The sequence below is a fragment of the Scyliorhinus canicula genome, chromosome 9 (assembly GCF_902713615.1).
Source record: "Scyliorhinus canicula chromosome 9, sScyCan1.1, whole genome shotgun sequence".
In the NCBI taxonomy this organism is placed as follows: Eukaryota; Metazoa; Chordata; class Chondrichthyes; order Carcharhiniformes; family Scyliorhinidae; genus Scyliorhinus; species Scyliorhinus canicula.
The window spans coordinates 35,932,581-35,945,472 of NC_052154.1; the positions used below are offsets into that span (position 1 = coordinate 35,932,581).

Consider the following 12,892-nt stretch of genomic DNA (forward strand, 5'->3'; position numbering starts at 1 on the left):
AAATCCAAGTTTATAAAAAGTGATGGAAAAATATTTCTTGAATAATCTGTTATATTTTTGCTCAGAATAAGAATGGGAGGAGTAGCAACTTAATTTATTTTTCATGTGTATTGTCATCATCCTGAGAAAGGAAAGAACACATTTTCATGCTAAGTAATGGCAATGTGGAAACTAAAGTATACCATATACAAATGTCAGTGTAAATGTGTTGGGTTCCTGAATCACTGGCAGCAAGAGTTTTCAACAAAGAGTAGCTTATTCACCAGTTTAGCAGTTACTTCAACACTTGTGCTCTGCCTGCACTCCAGGGATAACTCCCACGCTCATGTCACGTGACCTCTTTTGTAGCTATGTCATCATGTTTTCATGTGGCCACTTGTTTTTTTCTTTATTATTGTTTGTTACAAACAGCACATAAGGAGGCCTTTTGGCTCATTGTGTCTGCACATGCTCCCAAAAGAACAACCTAGCTAGTCCCATTTCCCAGCCCTATCTCGGTAGCCCTCTAAATTCGTCACTTTTAAATACATATCCAGCTCTCTTTTCAAACCTCCAATAGAATCCGCCTGCATTACTCTCCCAGGCAGCGTATTCCAAGCCCCAACAACTTCTGAGTAAAGAAGTTTCTCCTCATCCCACTCCTCGCTCTCTTACTGACCATCTTGAAATTGTGACCCCTCGTCACTGCCATACCAACTAGTGGAAACAGGATATCCTTCTTTACCCTGTCAAAATTGTTCAGAATTTTGAACACCTCAATAAGATTGCCTCTTAATCTTCTCTGCTCCAAAGAGAACAAACCCAATTTATTCAATATTTCCTTGTATCTAAAGTTCCTCATTCCTGGTATCATTCCAGCAAATCTCCTCTGCACTCTCTCAGAGCTTTAACATCCTTTCTTAAATAAGGTGCCCAGAATTGAGCAAAATACTCTAAATGTCGTCTGGCCAATGATTTGTAGAAGTGTAGCATCACTTCCTTGCTTCATACTCGATGCCTCTATTTATAAACCCATGGATGCTATCAGCTTTCTTGTCAACTGTTTCAACTTGCCTGGCCGCCTTCAGATAATAATGCACTTGAATTCTGAGGTCCCTCTGTTCCCGTACTCTCCTCAAAGTTGTACCATTGAGCCTATATTGTCTCCCCATGTTTCTTCTATCAAAATGCATTACCTCACATTCCGCTGCATTGAAGTTCATCTGCCAGGTGTCTGCCCATTTGGCCAACTCTGAAGTTGCTCAGCATCATCAGCTTAATATCATCTGCAAATTTAGAGATTTTTCCCTCATCACCCACTTCTAAATCATTTATATAAATCATAAAAAGCAACGGTTCCCACACTCAACCCTGGGGAACACCACTTTCAACTCATCTCCAGTCTGAGAAATGCCCATCTGTACCGACCCTCTGTTTCCTATTTCTTAGCCAACTTCTAACCCATGCTACCAAGGACCCAACAATCCCAAACATTTTAAATTTGCTAACCAACCTGCCATATGGCACTGTATCAAATGCTTTCAAATGATCGACATCTTCCCGTTTAGTTGGAACACCCAGTGGCATGAGATGCAACAGTGTGCACAATAGGAAACTATATACAGACCATTGTGTAGCATACAAGTTATCAAGCTAACAATGCATAACTACTTACATATACAGTGAGGCACCGATTAAGCTGACGTTGCTGGTGCATATTCCATTACATCTCTTCTTCTATTCCCACTTTGTTGTTCTTTTTAAGTATCTTTATTCAAGTTTTTAACATTTTAACATTTATAAAACATTGCAACACAAAATAAAATATGCCCAGCACAAAACCCTTTCTGTGTTCCCCCTCCTTCCAATCAACCCCCCCCTCCCCCCTCCACCCCCCCCCCCCCCCCCCGCAACAGCTGATGATAACTAACTCCCTGAAATGCAGAATAATCAAACTCCATCTTTTGGGGAACCTCATCTTCTCTAAATGCAGGAACTCCATTAGATCCCCCAGCCACACTGAGGCACCGAGTGAAGAAGCTAACCTCTACCCCAACAGAATCTGCCTGTGAGCGATCAGCGAGGTCTAGGCTAAAACTTCTGCCCTGCTCCTACTTGCAATTCCGGCAGGTCTGACACCCCAAGTATGGCCTCCAGGGGACTAGGCTCCAAGTCCACATGCAAGACCGCCAACATGGTTCTGAAGAACGACCTCCAAAATGTTTCCAACTTCGGGCAACACCAGAACATATGTACACGATTAGCTGCCCACTCCCAAGCTGTTCACAAATATCCTCTATCCCCTCAAACAGCCGGCTCATCCTTGACTCCATCAGGTGTGCCCTGTGTATCACCTTTAGCTGTCTCGCACATTCACCCTCTGTAGCAGCTTGCACCACAATCCCTCCTCCAGCGCCAACCCCAATCCTCTCTCCCACTTGGCCTTGACCCCCTCCAGGAACACCTTCTCTTCTTCCAAAACAGTCTCATAAATTGCTGAGAAGACCCCCCACCCCAACAGCTCCACTACCAACAACACCTCCTCCAGCAACAAAGAGGAAGGTGCGACCGGAAAAGCCGGAAAGTGCTTTATTGAAAAGTCCTGCACCTGCATGTACCTAAAACCCTCCCCACGCGGGAACCCAAACATTGCCCCAAACTACTCCAAACGTGAAAACTAGCCTTCTGAAAATAAGTCCTTTATCTCCTTCACTCCTCTTTCCTCCCATCCCGAAACCTTGCATCCATCCTCCCCAGCTCAAACCCATGATTCCCTTGGATAGATATCAACCTCGATCCCGTCCCTAAGCTAAAGTGCTGCTGAAATTGCCTCCATACTTTCAGCATGGCAAGCGCTACAGGACTCCCCAAACACCTCCCTGAGGCAAACGAGAGTGGTGCCGTTGCCAGCGCCCGCAAACCCGACTGTCTACAAGACCTTGTCTTCATTCTCACTCACAAAGCCTCCGTCTCGCTCCTCCAGCCACGCACCTTCTCCGCATTTGCCGCCCAGTAAGAGTACAACATGTTTGAAAGGTCCAATCCCCCCGACTGCAGCCGCCTCTGAAGTACCATCTTCCTAATCCAAGCCACCTTACCTGCCCAGACAAATGATGAAACCAACCTATCCACATCCTTAAAAAACGATTTAGGCAAAAAGACCGACAGGCACTGAAATAAAAATAAAAACCACGGCAAAATATTAATTGTGCAATGCCTGAGGGACCAGTCACCGATTGGCCGGTTCCATCATTGACGTAACGCCACGGCTGGAATTAAGTATAATCACCCCCCCCACACACATCCGTCACAGGCAAGTTGGCTGCGCGGAGAGCAGCGCCGTGATTTAGGGACGGGGAACTAGGTGTTGTACCCCGGGCTGGGATGCATGACAGCAGGCGCCATCGTTCGCTGTCCCTGGGTGGATGTGGCCGACATCAGCACCGTCGGGGTGGTGGCCCAGACTGCAGACCAGTGCAGAAAAAAGCTGCACAACCTCGTCAGGTCAGCCAGGGTGAGGACCCAGCGCTTTGCCCCGGCATAACCCCCTACCCGCACGCACACATGACCCCCACCCCCCTACCACCGGGGACAGTCCCACCCCTACACTGACCCACATGGCTGCACCGACCCATGCCAGCCGCAATGGCTGGGTGCCCTGTGTACTAATGCCATCCGAAACCTAACCCCTGGACTGCATGCGTATGACCGTCTAGCACTGTTGCTATTTGTGTTTGCCTCCCCAGGACAAGGCCGCTCATAACCGCCGTGAGCAAGAGAAGATCGGAGGGGAACTGGAAGACCTGCGTCCCTTCACTGTGCCCGAGCAGAGGGCACTTGACATTGTCGGCGGGCTAGAGGAGAGGGAGGTCACTGAGACGGAGGTCGGAGGCACACCACCAAGTAAGACCCCCTGCCTGGTTGCGGCTCCTGATAACACATGCATGGACACCCCTCACCCCACCCCTCTCACCCTCACATCCTCACCCCCTCACCCCACACCCTCTGAACCTTCACCACTCCATCCCTCACAAACAGCCCTTACCACCTCATGCCTCACTTCCGTCTGCCTCTCTAACCATGAAAATGAAATGAAAATGAAAATCGCTTATTGTCACGAGTAGGCTTCAATGAAGTTACTGTGAAAAGCCCCTAGTCGCCACATTCCGGCACTTGTCCGGGGAGGCTGGAACGGGAATCAAACCGTGCTGCTGGCCTGCTTGGTCTGCTTTAAAAGCCAGCGATTTAGCTGAGTGAGCTAAACCAGCCCCAATACCATACATGCTATGTTGTGTCTTACGGGACCAGCCAGCGATGGGCCCGGCCCATCCGGGGCCATCCACCTTCAGCCAGTGCCAGGACCGTCGGGAGGGCAGCCAGAACATCAGCCCTCTGCCCGAGATGAGCCAGGACACCATGACATGGGGGACAGACACCCAGGGGACGAACACTCAGGGGACAAAGACACAGGAACAAAGACACAGGGAACAGGCACACAGGGGACGAACACCCAGGGGACGAACACGCAGGGGATGAACACCCAGGGTGTCGTGTTAGGTACACTGGTATAACACTGGCTGCAACTGGATGCAGCTTACATCAAAAAGATACTCCAGACCGTGAAGTTAGTTCAAGCAGGTTTATTGAACTAATAGCACAGTTAGCACAGTTCTCTGTGAGTTCCACTCTCTGCTAACGTAAGTGTGGTTACTCTGTCTGACTGAACCAGACTAGCTTTTAGCCACGTGGTGAAGGTGTGATGTTGTAACAACACCCTTGACTGACTCTCTAGATGTTCATCAGTGGAAAGAGGTGGAGTGTCAGTGCCTCGTGTCTTTTATAGTCAGTTCCCACCCCTGAGTGTCCTGCCTGCTTATTGGTCATGTCCTGTTCTCTGTGTCCATCAGCTGCTTGTCTGTGCCTGCCTTTATATCATTATGTGTGTGTCTGCATATCATGACACAGGGGACAGACAAACAGGGGACAAACACAAAGGGGATGAATACACAGGGGATGAACACACAGGAGACAGACACCAGATACTCAGGGGACAGACACGCAGGGGACAGATACACAGCAGACAGACACATAGGAGACAGAAACACAGCAGACAAACACACAAGGGACCATGACCCAGGAGACCCCAGACTTCGGGTCAGATGAGGACATTGACGTTCCGTCACATTGACTCCCGCCCCACAGAAGCACACAGGTCAGAAATATACAACAGGTCATCAGTTTTCAGGGACACCCTATGCTCCACTCCCCTCACTACCCCCTTCCATTTATCCAAGCCCTTCAACGTTCCCCCATGCAATGCAAAGTATCCTAAATTCACTTCATTTGTTTGCACACACGCCATCGGATCCTTATACTTCAATTTCACCCATGCCACAAATATAGGCCCAATCTCAAGCCTCTCCAACACTGCAAACAAATATCTTTACTCAACCCGATCAAATCCATTCTCCGCATCCAGTGCCACTATCACCTCCAACTCCCTTTCATCTGCCGGAGAAAGCACCACATTCAACAGCCACTGCTCATTTGATGACAACTGCCTGCCCTTTATGAATCCCGTTTGATCCTCCCCAATCACCTTCAGAAGGCAGACATTCAACCAAAGCGCCAGCACATTGGCCAATATCTGGACATCCACATTCAATAGAGATATGGGCCTGTGTAATCCACACTCCACTGGATCCTCATCGTTTTCAAGCTGCAATGAAATGAATGCCTGACCCATCATCTCTGGCAATGGCCTTCGCATCCTTAAACATTTCCACCAATTGTGGCGCCAACCTATCCTTAAACATTTATGGAATTCCACTGTAAATCTATCTGGCCCCCATTCCTTGTCAATCTGCATTCACCCTACCACCACCTGCACTTCCTCCACCCCCATTGGCTCCTCCATTCCTGCCCTATCTTCCTCTGAGACACTCCAATCGCCCCAAAGACTCCCTCATATCCGACGCATCTGCTGGCGGCTCTGAGTTATACAAATCGCTGTGGAACTCTTCAAAAACCTTGTTAACCTGCTCTGGTGCCACCACCAGCTCCCCTGTCCCATCGCTGATACAAACAATCTCTCTTGCCGCCATCTGCCAACAGAGCTGGCCCGCCATCAAGCGACTGGCTTTCTCCCCATACTCATACACAATTCCCAACGCCCGCCTCAGCTGCCGAACTGCCTTTCCTGTGGACAGAAGATTAAACCTCGCCTGCAGCTCCTTCCTCTTCGGGTCTTACCTCCAAAATCACCTCTATCGAATACTGCTGCTCCTCCCTTGCCTCTCTGTCCACCTGTGCCTCAAATTAAATGACCTCACCCCTCAATACCGCTTTCAACGCTTCCCATACCACTGATGGTGAAACCTCCTATTTTCCTATCTATCCCTTCCCCATTTTGACACAAAAATTAGGGTCTGCCAACATTCCCAAATCGACCTTTCATGCTGGCCTCTGAGCAGGCCCCTTCTCCAAGACCAGATTCACCCAGTGTGCAGCATGGTCCAAAATAACGACTGCAGAATACTCTGCCTTCCTCACCCCAGCTAACAGCTCCTTCCCCAGCACGAAAAAAATCAAACCTTCAGTGTACATTGAGTACTGGTGAAAAGAACGAATACTCCCTGAGCTGCGTGTGCAAAAACATCCATGGGTCCACCCGTCCCATCTCCTCCATAAACATGGTCGACGCCTTTGTCTCCCCCCCCCCCCCCCCCCCCCCCCCCAGGGGGTCAGCAAACGCGGCTTTGACCTGTCTGCCCTCAGATCCAACACGGTCTTCAAGTCCTCTCCCAGTATTAACTGGTGCCTATCCAAAATCCCATCCCCACTTTGTTATAGAAAGATGAGATTTGAAAGCTACTTCTAGACTTATGTGAATTTATACAAAATTTATAACCGACGACAACTAAAGCAAGGAGTTACTTTTCAAATTGTGCATAACGAGTCTCAGTGTCAGTGAGTTTCCTTCTGGGTGCAGACTGCGCCAAACCCATGCTGGGAGACATCTGCTGACATATGTATTCAAAGGTCAAAGTATTGTAGAGTATTGGTGGAGCTGCAAATGCCTGTTAAGAGTCCGTTGAAGACCACTGTGTGGTGCTCTCGTCAGTACCACTCGACATCTTGGTGAAGAGGTTGACAAAGAAGTCCAGTGACTTCACTATAACATGGAATGAACTTTGAAAGATAATTTGTCATACCAAAAAAGTGTTGTAAGATGTCCTTGTCCACAGGAATGGCTATCTGTCACATTGGCATTGTCTTGTCTGGAATGGGCATATAGCATCGGCTGTGACTAAATGGTCCAAGTAAAGAAACTGCTTGACCTTTAATCTGCATTTCACACGGTTAAGCTTCACCTGTATGGTCCTGATAATGTCAAGGACGAGACAGAGACATGCAAGTCCTTGTGCCACATTGTCAATTTCTGACACTTTGAAAATGTATTGTGTTCCCGAATCACTGGCAACAAGGATTTTCACTCGCTTAGGAGCTACCTCAACACTTGTGCTCTGCCTGTGCTCCCAGGGATAACTCACGCACTCCCAACATGTGGCCTCGTCTGTAGTCACATCATCAAATGCCCTCATGACCACTCGGCCTACAGGCAGACATTTCAGTTCCTCACCAGGCTGAAACTTTCTCTGCTTAGCTAACAAAGTCAAGGCAATACTTGGGATGAGAGCGTGACCTTAAATAGGTTTGATTACATATAGTGACATAGAACTTTGTCAATTCATATTTGTTATTTTAAGAAAATACCAGTGTTCTTGAGCAGAGCCATTAACATTACAAATGGAACACGGTCCGCGTGGAGTTTGCACATTCGTCCCGTGTTTGCGTGGGTTTCGCCCCCACAACCCAAAGATGTGCAAGGTAGGTGGATTGAACACGCTAAATTGCCCCTTAATTGGAAAAAATTAATTGGGTACTCTAAATTTAAAGAAAAAAAACCCCAAAAAAACCAAAAAAAACATTACAAACGGAGGTCATAAGTTCATGGGTTAGTACTGCCAGAAAATAAAACAAATCAGTAATCAATAGAAGGAAGGTATTTATGCATGACAATAGGATTAGAATTAATTTGCTGTGATTTAATATCAGTAATTTTAACTTTTAGCAGTTATTTCTTAAGTAGAGAAGCATAATTCTTAAACTGTAATGCCTTACAATTGTACAATCACACAGCAATTCTAAGCTGGTGATCAGTGGATAGATAAATGGAGAGATAAAACACCAGCTAGTTGTTAATAAGGAGTAATCACTTCCATAAAATTCCTACAGTGCAGAAGGAGGCCATCCGGCCCATCAAGCCTGGAGCTACCCTCTGAAAGAGCACCCTACCCTGGGAGTGCGTGAGTTATCCCTGGGAGCACACCCAGTCTATCCCCATAACCCCACTTAACCTGCACATCTTTGAACACTAAGGGACAATTTAGCATTTCTAATCCACCTTACCTGCACCGCTTTGGACTATGGGAGGAAACCGGAGCACCCGGAGGAAACCCACAGAGTCATGGGGAGAATGTGCAAACTCCCCAGAGTCACCCAATGCTGGAACTGAACCCGGGCCCCTGGTGCTGTGAGGCAGCAGTGCTAGCCACTATCATTGCAAGGCCAAAATATCAGTAGAGAATCTTGGTTGTGTCATATGAGAGTACCTTTAAGAAATGAGTGTTTAAGAAACGTACCTTTAAGAAATGGGTGTTTATCAGTGATGTCAGAGTGTGGGGGGAGCTGGGCTGTCTGTCAGCTTTTTGATTTTGTTTGAGGCTGTTTGCTGCAGGGTGTGTTTTAGTTTTGTTTTCAGAGCTGGATAGCTGCAGTCACAGCCAGAAAGGTGTATGAGTCTCTCTGTAATCTAAAAACTGTAAATCGATCTTTTGGTGATTTAAAACTAATAACTGCTCTGAGTAGTGACTTTAACCTGATGTGCTTCTGTTAAAAGTTCTTTTCTAAGCCTTATGCATGTTAAAAGGACAGCTTAAGGATCACTTAGCATTGTATTCTTTGGCGGTTGAACTTGAATTAATGGTTGCTAAGATGTTCACTGTATGTTTTAAAAAGGTTAACTTGAGTTCATAGAATAAACATTGTTTTGCCTGAAAAAATACTTTTCCATTTGTGCTGTACCACACCTGTAGAATGGGCCGTGTGCTCCCCATACCACAATCTATTAAAAGCTGTGGGCCAGGTGAACTCTATGATACACTTTGGGGTTCTCTAAATCCTGGCCCATAACAGTCGGGATTCTCCGAAATTGGGATTCTCCAAAAATAGGGCTGTATCCCCACGCCCTCCGGAAAATGGGCGCGAATCACTCCAGACTTTTTTCAAAAAGTCCGGAGTCATTCTCCAATTTCAAGAGGGATAGCAGGGCCCTGGCATGTGCCCCGCAGCTCCTGCTGCCAATACGGAGCACTGTACTTCCGGCCGAGGGTCCGTGCATGTGCATGGCGACCGGCCGCGGGTCTGTGCATGCGCACGTGGTCTTTTTTGCGCTGGCCCCCGCACAACATGGCGGAACCACACAGCTGGTCGGCAAGGAAGAAGATAGGTCACCCCGTATCGCGCGCAACCAACGATCGTTAGCCCTGGCTGTCGTGGAGGCCCCCGCCCGGAATCTGACCCCCGTCCCCCCACTACGACGGCCAGCATGACCGCGGGTCTGAGCTCCTGCCGGCTGGAACCACACTGGAAACACGCCGGCGGAACTTGGCTGTTCGATTGCGGAGAATCGCCATGGGGGCCTCTTTCAACGGCCTCCGACCGGCGCCGCATCGACCGCACGCGTGCGGCTGCCGGTAATTCTCCGGTCAGCGGAGAATCATGTCCCGGCGTCGGATCCGATCGCGGGTTTGAGACCCCATTCTCCGCCCCCGCGCTGAAAGTGATTGCGGCGCGGGGGCTCAGAGAATCCCGGCCCTAATCTTTTTTTGTAAAAGGCACTGTAATTACTCCAGCATGCTGGAGGGTACAGCATCAAGGATAGATTTGGAGATAGCCATTTGATTTAGTGGGACAGCAATTTACAGAATCACAGAATTATTACAGTGCAGGAGGTCGTCATTTGGCCCATTGTGTCTGGAAAGGCTCTCTGAATCAGCAATTCACCTGGTGCCATCCTCCCTCCATCACCCTTTAACCCTTTCTTTCCACCTTTTCCTCCGGGTGCTCCGGTTTCCTCCCACAGTCCAAAGATGTGCGGGTTAGGTGGATTGGCCATGCTAAATTGCCCGTAGTGTCCTAATAAAAGTAAGGTTAATGGGGATGTTGTTGGGTTACGGGTATAGGGTGGATACGTGGGTTTGAGTAGGGTGATCATGGCTCGGCACAACATTGAGGGCTGAAGGGCCTGTTCTGTGCTGTACTGTTCTATGTTCTATAAGTTTAAATCCCCTATGAATGCCTCAACGGAATCTATTTGCACCATACTCTCAGGCAGTGCATTCCAGGGCCGGGGTTCTCCGATCCTGCGACCAAGTTCTGAAGCCGGTGTCAAAAATGGCGCGAGCCACTCCAGTGTCAATGGACCGGCAGGCCCGGGTATTCACACCTTCCTAGGGGGCTAGTACGGTGCCAGAGTGGTGTCTGCTGCTCCGGTGCTCGAATGCCGTAGCGGGTCTGTGCATGCGCGCCACGACTGGTGCGACTCCGAGCATGCGAGCCTGGGCAATATGACGGAGCTCTACAGGGGCCTGGCGCAGAGGAAAATAGGCCCCCCATGGAACTAGCTCGGCCGCCGATAGGTAGGCCTCAATCGTGGGCCAGGCCACCGTGGAGGCCCCCCGGAGTTGGATACACCCGCCCACCCCACCAGGACGGCCCCCGTAGCCAGATCTCCGAAGTCCCACCGGGTGGGACCATACGTAACCCACGCCGGCGGGACTCAGCCGAACTCGGTGGGCAGTCAGCCCATTGAGGCCTGGAAAATCACCGGGCGGGCTGCTTTCAACAGCCCTCAGCCGACCTGGCAGTGATCACATGGGTGCTGGAGAATCGGCGCTGGTGAATCAAGGAGCCGGGAGCGGGGCGGCGTGGCACGCTACTAGCCCCCCCCCACCCGCCGCCTATTCTCCTCCCCCTCTGGTGGAGATCACCGCCACCCCCGCCCCTGTGCCATTGCCCCCTCCCCCCACCAGTGACTATCACTGCCACCCCCGCCCTGGCACGCCTGTCCCCCCACCGGCTAACCTACTGGGTGAAGAAGGAGAGGACAACATGCTCCTGGAGACTCAGGTACTCACATCGGCACCCACGCCACAGCCAGGGCTGAGGCGATCGCAGCGGAAGGTCAAAGCCCCCGACAGACTCGACCTGTAACTTCGCTTCACCCCCGCTGGACTCTTTTTTTAAACAGGGGTTGAATGTGGTAAACCACTGAACATACATTACATGTATTATGGTACACTGCCATTGTACTCCAGTTACTACAGTAAATCCCGGCCTACTGGCTCCACCCAGCAGGCTCTGTATAAAAGTGTACGCTCTCCTGCACTGCCCCCATACTTGGGTCCAGCTGCTGGAGGCTTTAGAACACCATTCATCGCGTGGTCATTGATGGTACATCAGAGCAATGGAACTGCACCTTTTTTGTTCCTTAGCTCTAGTCAAACCGATTCTGTCCTTGACCTTTTTGGGATATCTTCTCTCTCACACATTGCAATGTTCTCCTTAATCAATAAAGCCACTCCTCCCTCTTTTCCTCCTTTTCTCTCTTTCCTGAACACCTTGTGCTCAAGAGTATTGAATACCCAGTCCTGTCTTATTTGAGCCAGGTCTCTGCTATAGCCACAGTATCATATTTCCAAACTTGAATCTGCGCCTATAATTTACCAACTTATTAATCACACTCTGTGCATTCACAATTAAATCAAGAAACATACATTAAGAGAACAAAACAAGTTTTACCAATCTCATTACTGCAACAGGAATTTGTGTGTGAGGAATTCAGTTCATTATTTTACAATGTATAGGTTATTAATAACTGGCATACAGTTCCTTTTATCTTCTGATATAATCATATAATGTGGAAACGTGCTGATGGTTATCTAGGAGGGGTAAGGTTTGAAAAGTAGTGGACTGAAATGTAAATTTAGGTGTGAAGGATTTGATCAACCTGAATACTCAGAACTGAAATGAATTTGAATGCCCTTATCATCGGCTATCAATGTGAGTACTATATAATTAAATGAATACTTAAGTACTATTTATTGCAATACTGTAAATGTCGCCACAATCCCAAAGAACCATAGGCTGCTCTCCCCTTTGAGAGAGAGAGAGAGAGAGAGCTGACTGGTGGTGATTTAACGTGAGGGTTACCACACCTCAGGCGAAGGTCAAGGTTGAGAAGGTGTGGCCTTCATTAATAATCTCAGCCCGTAGGGGAATTGAACCCATGCTGTTGGTGTCACTCCACATCATGAACCAGCCCTCCAACCAACTATGCTAACTAACTCCCAATTGCAATATTATATATAAAATAGATCTGTGAAGGCTTGACCCTCATGTTTCAAGAATATTATTGATTCCCAGCAATTGATAGAACATCTTTCCATAAATAAATATAACCACTAATGTAGACTAATGGTAAATATATAACTCATGACAATTTATTGTATCCATGTATGGTTCTGAACTCACCTTCTGTAACTACTGGCTCACACACAAAAGATCAGCACTGGCATTCCACTCAGTAACATTACATTCAGAGAAGCAGGTTTGCGAGTCAGCCACGTCATTAATTCCTGCAAACATAACAAAATGTGAACACTTCAGTTGAGTCTTCAGCCTGCACCAACTTGATTAACAGGAGATATTTAGACTTCACCTGGTCCAGCCCCCAGCTCACATGCACAACTGTTACCCCATTATTTTATTAATATCTATAAAATCCAAA

General features: G+C 48.3%; 1 protein-coding gene across 1 annotated transcript in view; it reads right to left on the reverse strand.

Annotated features, from left to right (window-relative positions):
- Positions 1–12,892, reverse strand: part of LOC119971242 — a 1,187,854-nt gene that overhangs the window by 530,065 nt on the left and 644,897 nt on the right. Inside the window, exon 3 of the mRNA XM_038806514.1 lies at positions 12,637–12,740. The gene's annotated coding sequence lies outside the window, so the exon portion shown is untranslated. The remainder of the gene's footprint in view (positions 1–12,636; positions 12,741–12,892) is intronic.